The sequence below is a fragment of the Adiantum capillus-veneris genome, chromosome 5 (genome assembly GCF_014529385.1).
Source record: "Adiantum capillus-veneris isolate H3 chromosome 5, ASM1452938v2, whole genome shotgun sequence".
Lineage (NCBI taxonomy): Eukaryota > Viridiplantae > Streptophyta > Polypodiopsida > Polypodiales > Pteridaceae > Adiantum > Adiantum capillus-veneris.
In genome coordinates, this window is record NC_140935.1 from 166,511,005 (window position 1) to 166,523,569 (window position 12,565).

The window sequence follows — 12,565 nt, forward strand, 5'->3', positions numbered from 1 at the left end:
TGTGTGTGCGTTTTTTTGGATCGTATGCATGTTTTCTCTCTCTTTTCCTCTCTCAATGTGTGCGTTTTTTGTTTATGCATGTTCTCTCTCTCTTTTCCTCTCTCAATGCGTGCGTTTTTTGTTTATGCAAGCTCTCTCTCTTTTCCTCTCTCAATGTGTGTGTGCATTCTTTGTTTATGTATGTGTGTGTGCGTTTTTGTTTTTGTTTGTACTCTCTCTCTCTCTCTCTCTCTCTCTCTCAAAAACACTATGTGTGTGTGTGTGTATGTGTGTGTGTGAGAGAGAGAGAGAGGGAGAGAGAAAGAGGGGAAGGGAACATGAGAATGAGGAGAGGGAAGGAGAATACCTGGCTCTCCTTCCTCTCCTCATGTGTGTGTGTGTGTGTGTGTGTGTGGAGAAGAAAAAGAGAGAGAGAGAGAGAGAGAGAGAGAGAGGGAGAGCGTTACCTGCTCCTTGCTTGAGGGCGCCGAAAAACTCAGATCTGAGATCTGAGTTTTCGGGCGCGCTCGGTTATTTTTTTAGCCCAGTCAGCGTCGTTATGAGCGTCGCAAATTTACAAAGAAATTTGCGACGCTCATAGCGACGCCGGGATTTTTTTTTTTGAGTGTCGCTAATATGAATAGCCTCTTGTAGTGGGAGGTCAGATATGACGCATGGGACCGGAGACAAAAGCGTTACAACGTGACCTTCTAAGTAGGTGCATTAGATACGTATCAGTTAAGGACTGAGGGTCTGTCAACAAGGTGGGAAAAAAGAAAAAAAAAAGAAACAAAACCTAAGTGGGTCGGGTAAGGGGAGAGCCCTTTTGGGAGTTCGAAACTCTTGGATGATGGCCTTACCCCCTCGGTATACTACCTATTTACCTTGTTTTCGTACTTTGTGGACCTTTTTGAGCTCCCGTTTTTTCATCTTGAGTTGATTCGTGGTCAACTCTTCAGCAATCCAAACCTTTGTTCCCTTGAGTAGGTGAGTTTGGTGCAACAGCCGCACCCGCTCCTCTTTGTCCTTGAAAGTCAAAAGGCAATGCTCTGGTGGAACTTGCCTATGGGTGTCATTGATCCAAGAAATGGCTTCCGGCTTGATGTTGATTGTTCGCAGAATATTATTGAGCTTGATCATTGATTTTTCAAGGGTATCATCGGTGGTGCACCATGGTGAGGGGAGCCCACCAATCCGAACCTTGAGGGAGTTCTCTTCTTAAAGTTTCTGTTCTCGAAGCTCCATTGTCACACATATGTGGACTTTACCAATGGTTGCAACGTGAGCTTGGGTGACTTTGGCTTCAACTTCTTTGACTAATTCTGCGGCGAGGTTGACCATAGAGTCAAGGCTAGCCTCGAGCTTGCTAAGACACGCTTTGAGGTCGCGATTCTCTTTCATAAGTAGATCAACATCTCTTTTGAAGCTCTTCGATCTGGTCGTGTTTGCTCGGTGCTGCTACAACAGTCGCGAAACTAGACCGACCCCTCGTAGTGACCTTTGGGGTATCCATGATGAGATTTAGCTTCAGTATGACCTAGCTATAAAACCAGGCCTTAATTAAGACTTCAAAGGGTTTTCCAAAGCTTCGTTATGATGGGATGGCCTCGCTCTGTAAATCCGAGCCAGAGGACTGCAACCTTAATTAACACTTCAAAGGGACTGCAGACTGTACTGGTGTATCGCGAGGTCATTTGTTGAGAAAGATTGTGCTCGGGCCAGTTGGCTTGCTGAAGGAGTTAGGAGCGAGGGGCTACAAAGGCTAGGGTTGGCTTGAGTGCGTGCAGAGCAGGTAGAGAGAGAGAGAGAGAGAGAGAGAGAGAGAGAGAGAGAGAGAGAGAGAGAGAGAGAGAGAGATTTCTTTGGTATACGTGTATGCAAGAAGCCAAGCGAGGGAGCCATGTAGAGAAGGGCCGTGTAGGGAATGGTTTTACTCAAGAGCTTTTACATTTGCCAAATCAAATGGAGAGAGAGAGAGAGAGAGAGAGAGAGAGAGAGAGAGAGAGAGAGAGAGAGAGAGAGAGAGAGAGAGAGAGAGAGAGAGAGAGAGAGAGAGAGAGAAATGAAATGAAATGTTATATTAACGTCTTCAAAAGGCCAAAATAATCTATGAGACCAAACTGTTACAAAATTGTGAATCTGATACCATGTTTGGGTACAAAAAGACTAGAAGAAAAATACTACTACTACTAGAATCCATCCTCATATGCACTCTGGATGTCAAGAGAGTATAGCTTGAATCCTCTGATGTAGTCTACGTCGATGCTGTGTAGCCCCTCTCCTCAATCGTGGCCGTCTGGATTTTCGTACCTCCACACACACACACACACACACACACAGAAATAAATAAATCAATATAAAATATTCTATGAACTTTCCAAAACTTAGGACTAAAAACTTCCTATGAGAGCAGACTTTATAAGTGCACTTAGGGTGTTAAAGTCTTCGCACAATAATATACATAGGCGTAGATTTTAATACGGTGGAAGGAAGCCCCTTGCCTATAAACATGGTATGATACTCAAAAGGCAATCCCAAGAGAGCATGATACTGAAACAAGAGGCCTTGCACATCTATTGTATGGGCCTTGAACTCAATATTTTCATCAAGAGGGTACTCAAATATCCAAGATAACAGTACAACCTACTACAATTCGGTGCCTTGAACTTAAGTGACAAGAGTAATTCTAGAAACCCAAGATGGTTATTTTGTCTTCTCCCTTATAAGGAAGAGGTTTTGAGCGTCTTGACTATGGAAATATTGAAAGATCTATCTAATGATAGGGCTCCAAATCCAGCTATGCTATTCAAGTGACCATTAACATAACCAATCCGCCACACATACACTCACTTGGACATGAGAAGATATGGTTGTCACTCTCATATGAATAGTCACAAAAGATCCCAAGGATTTAAGTGCCATGACGCTAGCATTTATTCTATTAGTCATGAAGAACTCTAACGAGTTTTGAAATGAAGGCATGATACCCAAGAGAGCATTTGAATAATCAAGATCTTATTCTTAACAATAAGATACCACCCTGGGTGTTCTATACATCATGCCACTTGGGGTTGAACTTAAAAGCCTAAAACAATCCTACAAATCTAAAAGCTGTATTGGGTTTGATAATTTCTACCTCATGAAGATAGTATCAAGCTCACGAGGAGATGATGTTAGCATCATAGATATAAGAGCATATCTATTTTATGAGTCTTAAACTCAACCTGTTATTCTAAAGTGTTTTGAATGTGGAACATGTCCAAAAGGGACAAGGCCTAGGCTATTTTTCATATGGTGCGAAGCGAGGCGATCTCTCCAGATGCAATTACATATGCATTAGAGTTCAAAATGAACCACAGTTTGATCACCAAAAGGTGACCACGTAGATAGAGAATCACACACAACCAAGACAGATTTAAAAAAGGGTTAGATAGAGAGATCGAAAGATCCAATGTTGCTTTTGAACCCTACAAATTTTAGATACAGAGACACACACATACACACACACACACACATAGAGAGAGAGAGGGAGAGGGAGAGAGAGCTAGAAATCTATAATGCTTATGCTTTGAGCGCTTATCTAAAGAGACATATTGAAAAGTCAAGTTTTGTGGACAAAGTCCTATAGAAGCTACACTCACATTGTCTCATATGTTTTTCCACTAGGAACTTTATGGAACCTAGGGTATCTGCTGAATGTTTTGGTCATGGATTGGAAGCAATGGAGATAGTATTTGGATCATATAATGATTCACTACTCTCCGGAAAAGAAAGTTGACTTCTTTCAAAGCATTGTTTGAGGTTTCTTTTCGGGTGTTACTATAGAATTAGAAGCTTGGAGAACCTACGATCGCACTTCCATGACTCGAGATGGGGTGCCCTTTCACCAGGTGTTTGTTAGAATCCAAAATGATCCTAGTCAATGGTTTCGCAACCTACGTCTTTTGCAAATTCGAGTAAAGTTTGGATACTCAAATGCCCTCTACCTTGATTCCGAGTTAGATTTTTGTTCTATCTCTGAAGCTTATAGCAAACTTAATGCTTTAAAGAGCATTGTAGGACCTGATAAGATAGAGAATCATAAGGAGCCTACTTTCAAGCGTCCCATCGCTAAACGCCCTTTTCCCATTTTCAAATGTAGATGGGGTTGATCATGTATTGAGCAAAACTTTTATCTGCTAACAAAAACGATCGATGAGCATTTTGGTTTGTTATTCACTCTTTTGTTTCCAAAAAAGCAAGCACGTAAAAAGTGAATATTCTAGGAGGGTTATTTTTTTAATTTACAAGCATTCAAACCTTTCTCTTTGGTTGTCATATTTCTCTTTGCAACCACTGTAGTTTTTTGTGTACAGTAAAATAGAGATTAGTCATGCCATTCCTCTTGCTATTGCAACCAATGGCTTGATATCTTCTTGAATAGCTACAAGTGCATCAGCTAATGAAGAGGAGATACTGTCATCTCTTCCTATTCACAGTGTGCGTGCGGCAAAGAGAGCAGCTCAAAATGTCGGGAGGAATAGTTCATCAGCTAATGAAGAGGAGATACTGTCATATCTTCCTATTCACAATGTGTGTGCGGCAAAGAGAGCAGCTCGAAATGTTGGGAGGAATTCTAAAAAGCAGATTATTGAAACCCCGCTAGAGATCAAAGCCTCGAGACAATGCAAACCAATGTCTCTGATGTGGTTAAAACTTTAAGCTCTGCATTGGAAATTGAAAGTCGGATACTGTGGAAATTGCGAGGAGACAAAAACAACAAACTTGCAGATTAGAGAGTGAGGCATACTTGAGAGAAACTTTCTCAAGTTGAGGATTCTCAAAATATGATATTGGCTTCTATTGAGAATCTTTGAAAAGAGGTTTCAAGGAGTCAACGCGAACCAAAAGGATGACTTGAAGACAATACTCTATGACACATCGTGCCAGGAGTGAGAAGTACTGTCAATAAGCTGGGTGTTTTGACAAAGGTTCAAGGTTCAAGACTTTCAGATATACGAGCTACCTCAAATAAATTAAGTGCTTTGGCTAGATTAGTTGGGGACCAAAGCATCATCAAGTTTCTAAACGACCTAATCCTACTAATGAAAGAAATATGTAATTCTATGTTGTATCTTCATCAAACTATACTTTTTTTTTTGAGCCACTATCAATGTGTCAATTGTATTCAGTTTAGAGGAGACAATTTGATGTTCCGGTTTATATTGATTTTTTATTATGCATAAGAACGTCCTTTTACTAACAAATAAAAACTAGAGCAAGTACCTTATACGATATCTATTTGCATGTGATTTCATAGATGGTATCTGGAACACGTCTATTATCACCTGGTCATGCACGACGCAATCGACTATGTGATGAATCCCGAAAGGCGAGACGCCAAATAGCACGAGAGAGAACAAGGCATTCACTACAAAGTACTATTGGAATTTATTGGAGCTTGCATGATGTACATGAAGGAAACTTTGAAGACATGGATGTTGGGATGACTATGAACATAGCATTGCAATGTAATCAAGACACTGTAGAGCCTATTGTTGTCCTTGAAGAGGGAAATTATTCTAAAGTAGAAAAGCATTGTTTATCCATCCACTTTGAATACCCAACTTCTCTCCTTTTACATCACAAGTCTATGGCACCTGTTCTATCCAAAAAGTGTGTATTGCACAACTTAGGAAGCTTAGATTTTGTTTGCTCCAAATGTGGAGCAAAGGCCTGGAAGGATGAAGGAAAGACTATCCAAACATTCGTGGGTAAGTATTGTTGCTTTGATGGAAGATTTTGATTGCTTCCTTTGAATGAGCCACCAAATAAATTGAAAGATTTGATGAGCTCAACCACAACAAGAAGTAGACAGTCCTTATAAAATATTCGAGGATATAATAATGCATTGGCATTTGTGTCTCTTGGTGCCCATATCGATGAGACTATTAATTACGGAGAGAGAGATGTATACACTTTTAAGGTATATGGCTCTGTTTATCATAGCATTGGTTCTTTAGCGCCAGCTAAAGGACAAACTGAAGTTCCACACTTTGCACAATTTTATTTTTTTGATACCAAACATGTGTTGAGCAACAAATTGCATCATGTTTCAGATTTAGATCGTAGTATTCTAGAGTGTTTACAATTGATGATGCATAGAGTAAATCACCATTCAAATTCTCTACGATCTATTGCTTCTTCGTCTAGAGATGCTATCGTACCCAATATGAGGATGGTTATTGTAGAGCATTGTTGTGATGGTTGGCAGTATCTTGCTCCAAGTGGTTCTGAAGTTGCTGCAATTATGCCAGGACAAGGGGATGATAGAAATATTGGCTGTCGCGACATTGTAATGAATTTTCAACATGGAGGCTTGAAAAGAATCTCCAACATGCATTGAGCTTACATGTCCTTATTGTATGTCTTATTATTTCCAAGTGAAGAGGATGGGTGACATATTTATTTACAGACTAGCGATGGAAAAAAGTTGAGTCAAAAGAAATATTATGTCTTTCGCTTACAAACAAGAGATGATACAGCGGAGTGTCTTCTTCGAGGGGGTAGGCTACTACAGCAATATGTCTTGGATGCTTATAGTACTATAGAGGAGTCACGGCTATTGTGAATGCAAAATAATCAAAGAACACTTCGTGCTGAAGTGTACCAAGGATTGGCTGACATGGTTGAGGCTAGAGATGGTTAGAGAGGGCTGAAGGTCAAAATGTTGGCCATAGAATTGTTTTGCCTTCTCCTTTTGTTGGAGGTCCAAGATATATGTACCAACTATTCCAAGATGCAATGGCAATTGTTTGTAGTAAGGGTAAATCGGATCTCTTCATCACACTCACATGTAATCCACGATGGAAGGAAACAGATGATGCATTACTACCTAGACAAAGTAATGTCGATCAACCTGATGCGACTATACGTGTGTTTTATCAGAAGTTCCAAGATATGATGCATTTACTTATCAAGCAAGCCGTATTTGGGGAGGTGATTGGACATGTATTAGTGATTGAGTTTCAAAAGATAGGTCTTCCTCATGCTCATATATTGTTGATACTTGCATCCGAATATAAGCCCATAGATACATTCCACTATGACAAGTTGGTTTGTGCAGAGCTCCCTGTCAATAATGTGTTTCCAGAATTATTTGATGTAGTGAGCTGTTGTAATGTTCACGGGCCATGTGGTCCTTTGAATCCAAGTTCTCCATGTATGGTTGATGAAAAGTGTAGATTCAAGTTTCCACGAACATTTTCCACGTCTATTGTCATAAAATCTAATATCTAATATCTAACCAACCCAAATGATTTTCTCATATTAAATTGATCACTTAATGTGGGAGAATAAATGGGAACAAGTGTTAAGATATAGACATGTGCTTATAGATCTATTTCAACACGGGGCCAATGGTAAAGGGGCCCAAATGAGAGATGGTATATCAAAGAGCAAGGCTAACAAATGGAGAATAAGACCTTAGGGTTAGCTTCATTGAAGACCTCCAATAATGTGTGTAAAAGTCCTTTGACCGTAGGTAAGCTAGGGCTGAGCTTGAGGCGCGGGAACCCGACCCAGCTCGAGGTGCTTGTCCTGCTTGTCATGCTTGATGACTAAGGTGCTTGAGGTGCTTGAGATGCTTGAGGTGCTTGACATGCTTGAGATGCTAGGGTTGCACTTGAGGTGAGAACCCAGCCCAAGCTTAAAGTGCTTAAGAGCCAAGGTTGTGGTTGGAACTGGATCTATGCATAAGGAGCTTGAGGTGTCAAAAAGTCAAATTTCAATCCCTACAAGGAGGGGGCGAGCCCTACATGAGGGGGGATGAGAGAGAACACCCAAACACTCACACAAGGCATGCATGATACAAAGAAAGCAAAAGGGACACTTGTCAAGTTCCTCCTCATGTTGCCCTCATGGTGTGCCTGAAGCCTATTGGTTGGCCACTCAAGGGGTCCAATAATAATTTAGGAGATTTAATTAATTGATTTAGCATTTATCTAGCCCTCTCTCTCAAAGGGGAAAGGGGGACACTTGTCTCAAGGCTACCCTTACTGCTTGTAATGCCTCCTGCTTATGATTGGCTAGGCCTGGAGGGGTCCAATGAGCTTGAAGCATGAGCTACTAGGGGGGGTCGACCAAGCAAGCTAGGGGGTTGCTTAGGGGGTATACTCACCCACACACACACACTCACAAACACTCTCATTGTGTGCTATGCAAAGTGCAAGAGCTCCCTCTCCTTCTCCAAGCAAGTAGAGGTTGAGAGCCTGCACCAACACTCTGGGATATGGAGTGCAAATCCAACCAAGATCCATGCTTCAATGCTTAAGCTTTCCATCTCCTTCTTATTCATTACTATGCTATTATGTATGCTAGCAACAAGAGTTATAATAAGTGAGGAACTAATTCTTTCTCCTACGAAATGTTTCTTCTTCGTCTTCCCTACCCTCATTCCCTGCTAGCTCTCTCCATCTTCGAAGGTGTTTGAGGTCTTGGGACTGAGGCTTGGGATAGTTAAAGCTTTCTTCAAGTTTATGTTATCTTTGTGATGCATGAAGCTTTCCATCTTCATTGCATCACCTAGGTCACAAGGAACACAAAGATTGTATTGTAACAAGTCTCTCTTAATGGGAGAAATCATAATACAAATGCCTATTGGAGGGGGGACCGGCTCCACATAAATCCGGTCCTCAACTGTTGTCATGTTCTGTAAATTCTCTCTTGCAAAAGTACTGTTCATGCCAAGTTAACTAGCTGCTATGATTATGTTGCTATCTTCAATTATGTTCACCCGCTATGCTCATAAAGTCATTTCTCAAAAGTACTCTCATTAATTTTCGCTACTCTCAAATTAAATAGGCCAATTCCATTACATCTATGAACGTAAATGAAAGTGGATATCCTGTGTATATGAGACGAAATGATGGAAGGTTTGTTCCGTCTAAAAATTACAATTTAGATAATCGTTGGGTTGTTCCTTACAACCCTCTCTTATCACTAAGATACAAAGCCCATATTAATGTGGAGATCTGCTCAACTGTCACTGAAGTTAAATATCTTTATAAGTATGTCTACAAGGGACATGATCGAGCCACTATTGTACTTCAAGATTCTGAAGGAGCTACTGATGAGATCAAGGGCTATCTCAATGTACGTTATGTTTTTGCATCTGAGGTTATGTGGAGAATATTTGGCTTTGACGTGCATAGTAAAAGGCCGGCTATTCAAAAATTGCAAGTACACCTTCTATTGCAGAGTATGGTTACATTTCAAGATGGTGATGATGTATTAAATTTGCTAGACAATGAGAAAAATAAAAAAACTACCTTGACATAATGGTTTGTTGCAAATCAAAACTATTTAGAAGCAAGTAGCCTCACATATACTGACTTTCCAAGTGGTTGGGTATGGAATAAAAGTCGAAAGGCATGGTCTCCATGACAACATGGTGTTTCTATTGGAAGGATTTATAATATTGTCCCTACTGCTGGTAAGGTTTATAACCTACGAATGCTACTCAATATTTGCAAGAGATGTAAATCTTTTGAAGACTTGCGGATGTATGATGGTCACATTTATGATACATACAAGGAGGCATGTATAGCTAGAGGATTATTGCAAGATGGTGAAGAATGGTCACTTTGCCTCCAAGAGGTATCTTTTTTTCAAAATGGAATGCGATTGAGACAACTCTTTGCAATCATATTAGTCTTTTGTGAGCCACTTCATCCGGCTCCTCTTTGGGACAGATTTTGTACCAAATTTTGTGAGGACTATGTTTATGCCCTAAGGATGCGTATATCATATGCAAGTGTACGATTTGATGTGGCAAAAAATCAAGCTTTTCTTCACATAGAGTTTCCAATAGCATGGCAAGAGGCTTTGCAATTATATGTTGCTTGCGATAGACTCGACAATGGTATCCTTAAGTGAAACCGGTGCTATGGTTGAAGAAATAATGTTGAATGTTGATGAGCATCGTAATATAGTAGATCGTATGGAGACTTCCTTAAATGAGGATAAAAAAGATGCTTACCACCAAGTGCTGCAGGCTATTGACACAAATTCAGGGAAGGTATTTTTCTTAGACGGTCTTGGTGGCTCAAGAAAAACTTACCTATATAATGCACTTCTTTCACGAGTGCGAGGTAGTTGTAGAGTTGCTCTTGCATGTGTATCGTCAGGTATTGCACCTTTGCTTTTGAGTAATGGAAGAACTGCTCATTCTAGGTTTAAGATACCTTTGAAGCTTCACTTTGAAGCAACTTGGAATATAAAGGTAAATAGTCAACTTGCAGAACCTCTAAGGAATGCAGCTTTACTTATATGGGATGAAGCTCGCATGACACATCGCTATGCATTTGAAATAGTGGATAGAACTTTAAGAGATATTATACAGCGAGATACTTTGTTTGGTGGAAAAGTCATTTTGTTTGGAGGCGACTTTCGACAAATACTACCCGTTGTACCAAAAGGTAGTTGTACAGACATTGTAGCTTCATTAAATCATTCTCACATATAGAAATATACAAAGATATTGACGCTTACTAGAAATATGTCTATACTTGATTGTGGTTCAAATTTGCTTCAACAAAGTTTTTTTGCGTTGGGTGCTTAATATTGGCAATGGGGATATGGATGATGGAGGAGATTTAGATAGACTCAAAATACCTTTACACATGATGCTTCCACGAAATAGTTTGACAGATCTTCTAAGCTCTATATATGGAGATTTGTGTCAAGTGCAAGATCATGCAAGTTTTTTTAAAGAGATCGAGCAATACTTGCTCCGCGGAATAAAGAGGTGGATTTAATCAATGACTATGCATTGCAAAGAATGCATGGAGTTTGCAAAGAGGATCTGAGTGCAGATTCAATTTGTATGTCAGAGGAAAATACACATTTGTACACAATTGAATATCTGAATAGCTTTACTCTTGGTGGTCATTTTTCACCTCATGCTTTAGTCTTGAAAGCAAATGCTCCTATCATGTTGCTGCGAAATTTGGATCCAAGACGTGGATTATGCAACGGAACGAGATTGATATGCAAGCAATTTTATCATAAGGCAATTGAGGTAGAGATAGTTGCAAGATCAAATATTGGAGAGAGTTTTTGTTTCAAAGATTGACTTTATTGTTGGAAACCATCAGAGGCTTCCATTTAAAATGAAGCGCCGCCAGTTTCCAATCAGGCTTGCTTTTGGGATGACTATCAACAAAGCACAAGGGCAAACACTGGGAATTCTCGATCTATATCTTGCATCATCGATCTTCACTATTGTATGTTGCAATGTCACGTGTGCGAAGTGCAGCTGCTATGAGGATTGTTGTCAATACTAAAAACACTCAAGAGGAGTGTTACTACACTCCAAACATTGTATTCAAGGAAGTATTACAACTAGCGAACTCATAACAATAAGTTTAAATTGACATTGTGGCTCTCGCTTAAAGTCATACAGACTTGATATTAAATTTTATTGATATTTCTTAGATCAAAGTATTGGCCACAAATGGATCCTCGTTGATGCAGTGCATCCTATGTAGTGGGCCACATCACTGAATTCATTCGAGGTATTTATCTTCTTTTTTCAATTAGAGTATTAACTTGACCTATTATTTTCTTGAGAAGATTAGCTTATACATTGAATTACTTTGTTGAAGATCCACCACAATGGAGGGGAAGAGTTCCCGCTATGTTTTTAGTGATTTTATTTGATATAACTCATATTATATTGTAAGAGTTTTTATGTGGTACTTTGGTAGTTTTAAGCTTTTCTTGCTCTACATAATTCATGGATGCCTTTGCAGAGATCATTGCCATCGAGGATTTATCATTGTAGGTGTTTATGAAATGCTATACATAGATAGAGATATGTCTATGGAAGTTCTTGGTTACTACCATGTTGCCTTTTCTTTGGACCACGAGCATCGTCAAATTCAAGTTAATATTTGGTTTGTGAGTGATGAAAGGCCAGTGAATGCACAACATATAAGGATTGCTGGAGACCTCACTACACCATATCGATTGGGGATATTTACTCAAGTTGAAACACCACCCCGTATCTTGCAAAATGTATACAACATAGGTCCTTGGACTTATAGAATCCCTAATGTGGTCTCTCGAAGGCTACACTTTGAATAATTCTTTTGTATTGTCTCTACTACATTCGAAATATTCAAAGCATCATTGTGAAGTTGTGAAATTTCAAAGTCTTTTGAATTGCTTTCATTCCTCTCTCTCTCTCTCTCTCTCTCTCTCTCTCTCTCTCTCTCTATTTTAAATCCTTCTTTTAAACAAAAGAAAGATGCACACAATTCTGACATGTATAATCGTGTAAGTCTTTTTTATTCTATTTCATCTCTCTTCCTCTCTTAAACTTCTAAATCTCCATTGTTAGAGCAGATAAAGAATGGCATGATACATCATGGTTTTGTACACCCTCAATGATGTACCTTCTTATATTAGAGCTATGTAAAATCTTATCTTTGATACTTACTTTTACCATGACTGATAAATTTATGGTCTTTATTTTGTGTATTTACACATGTGACATTTTTTTCTAGATCCTCCATTGTGAAGGGGTCTTGCACATGCTGAGGAT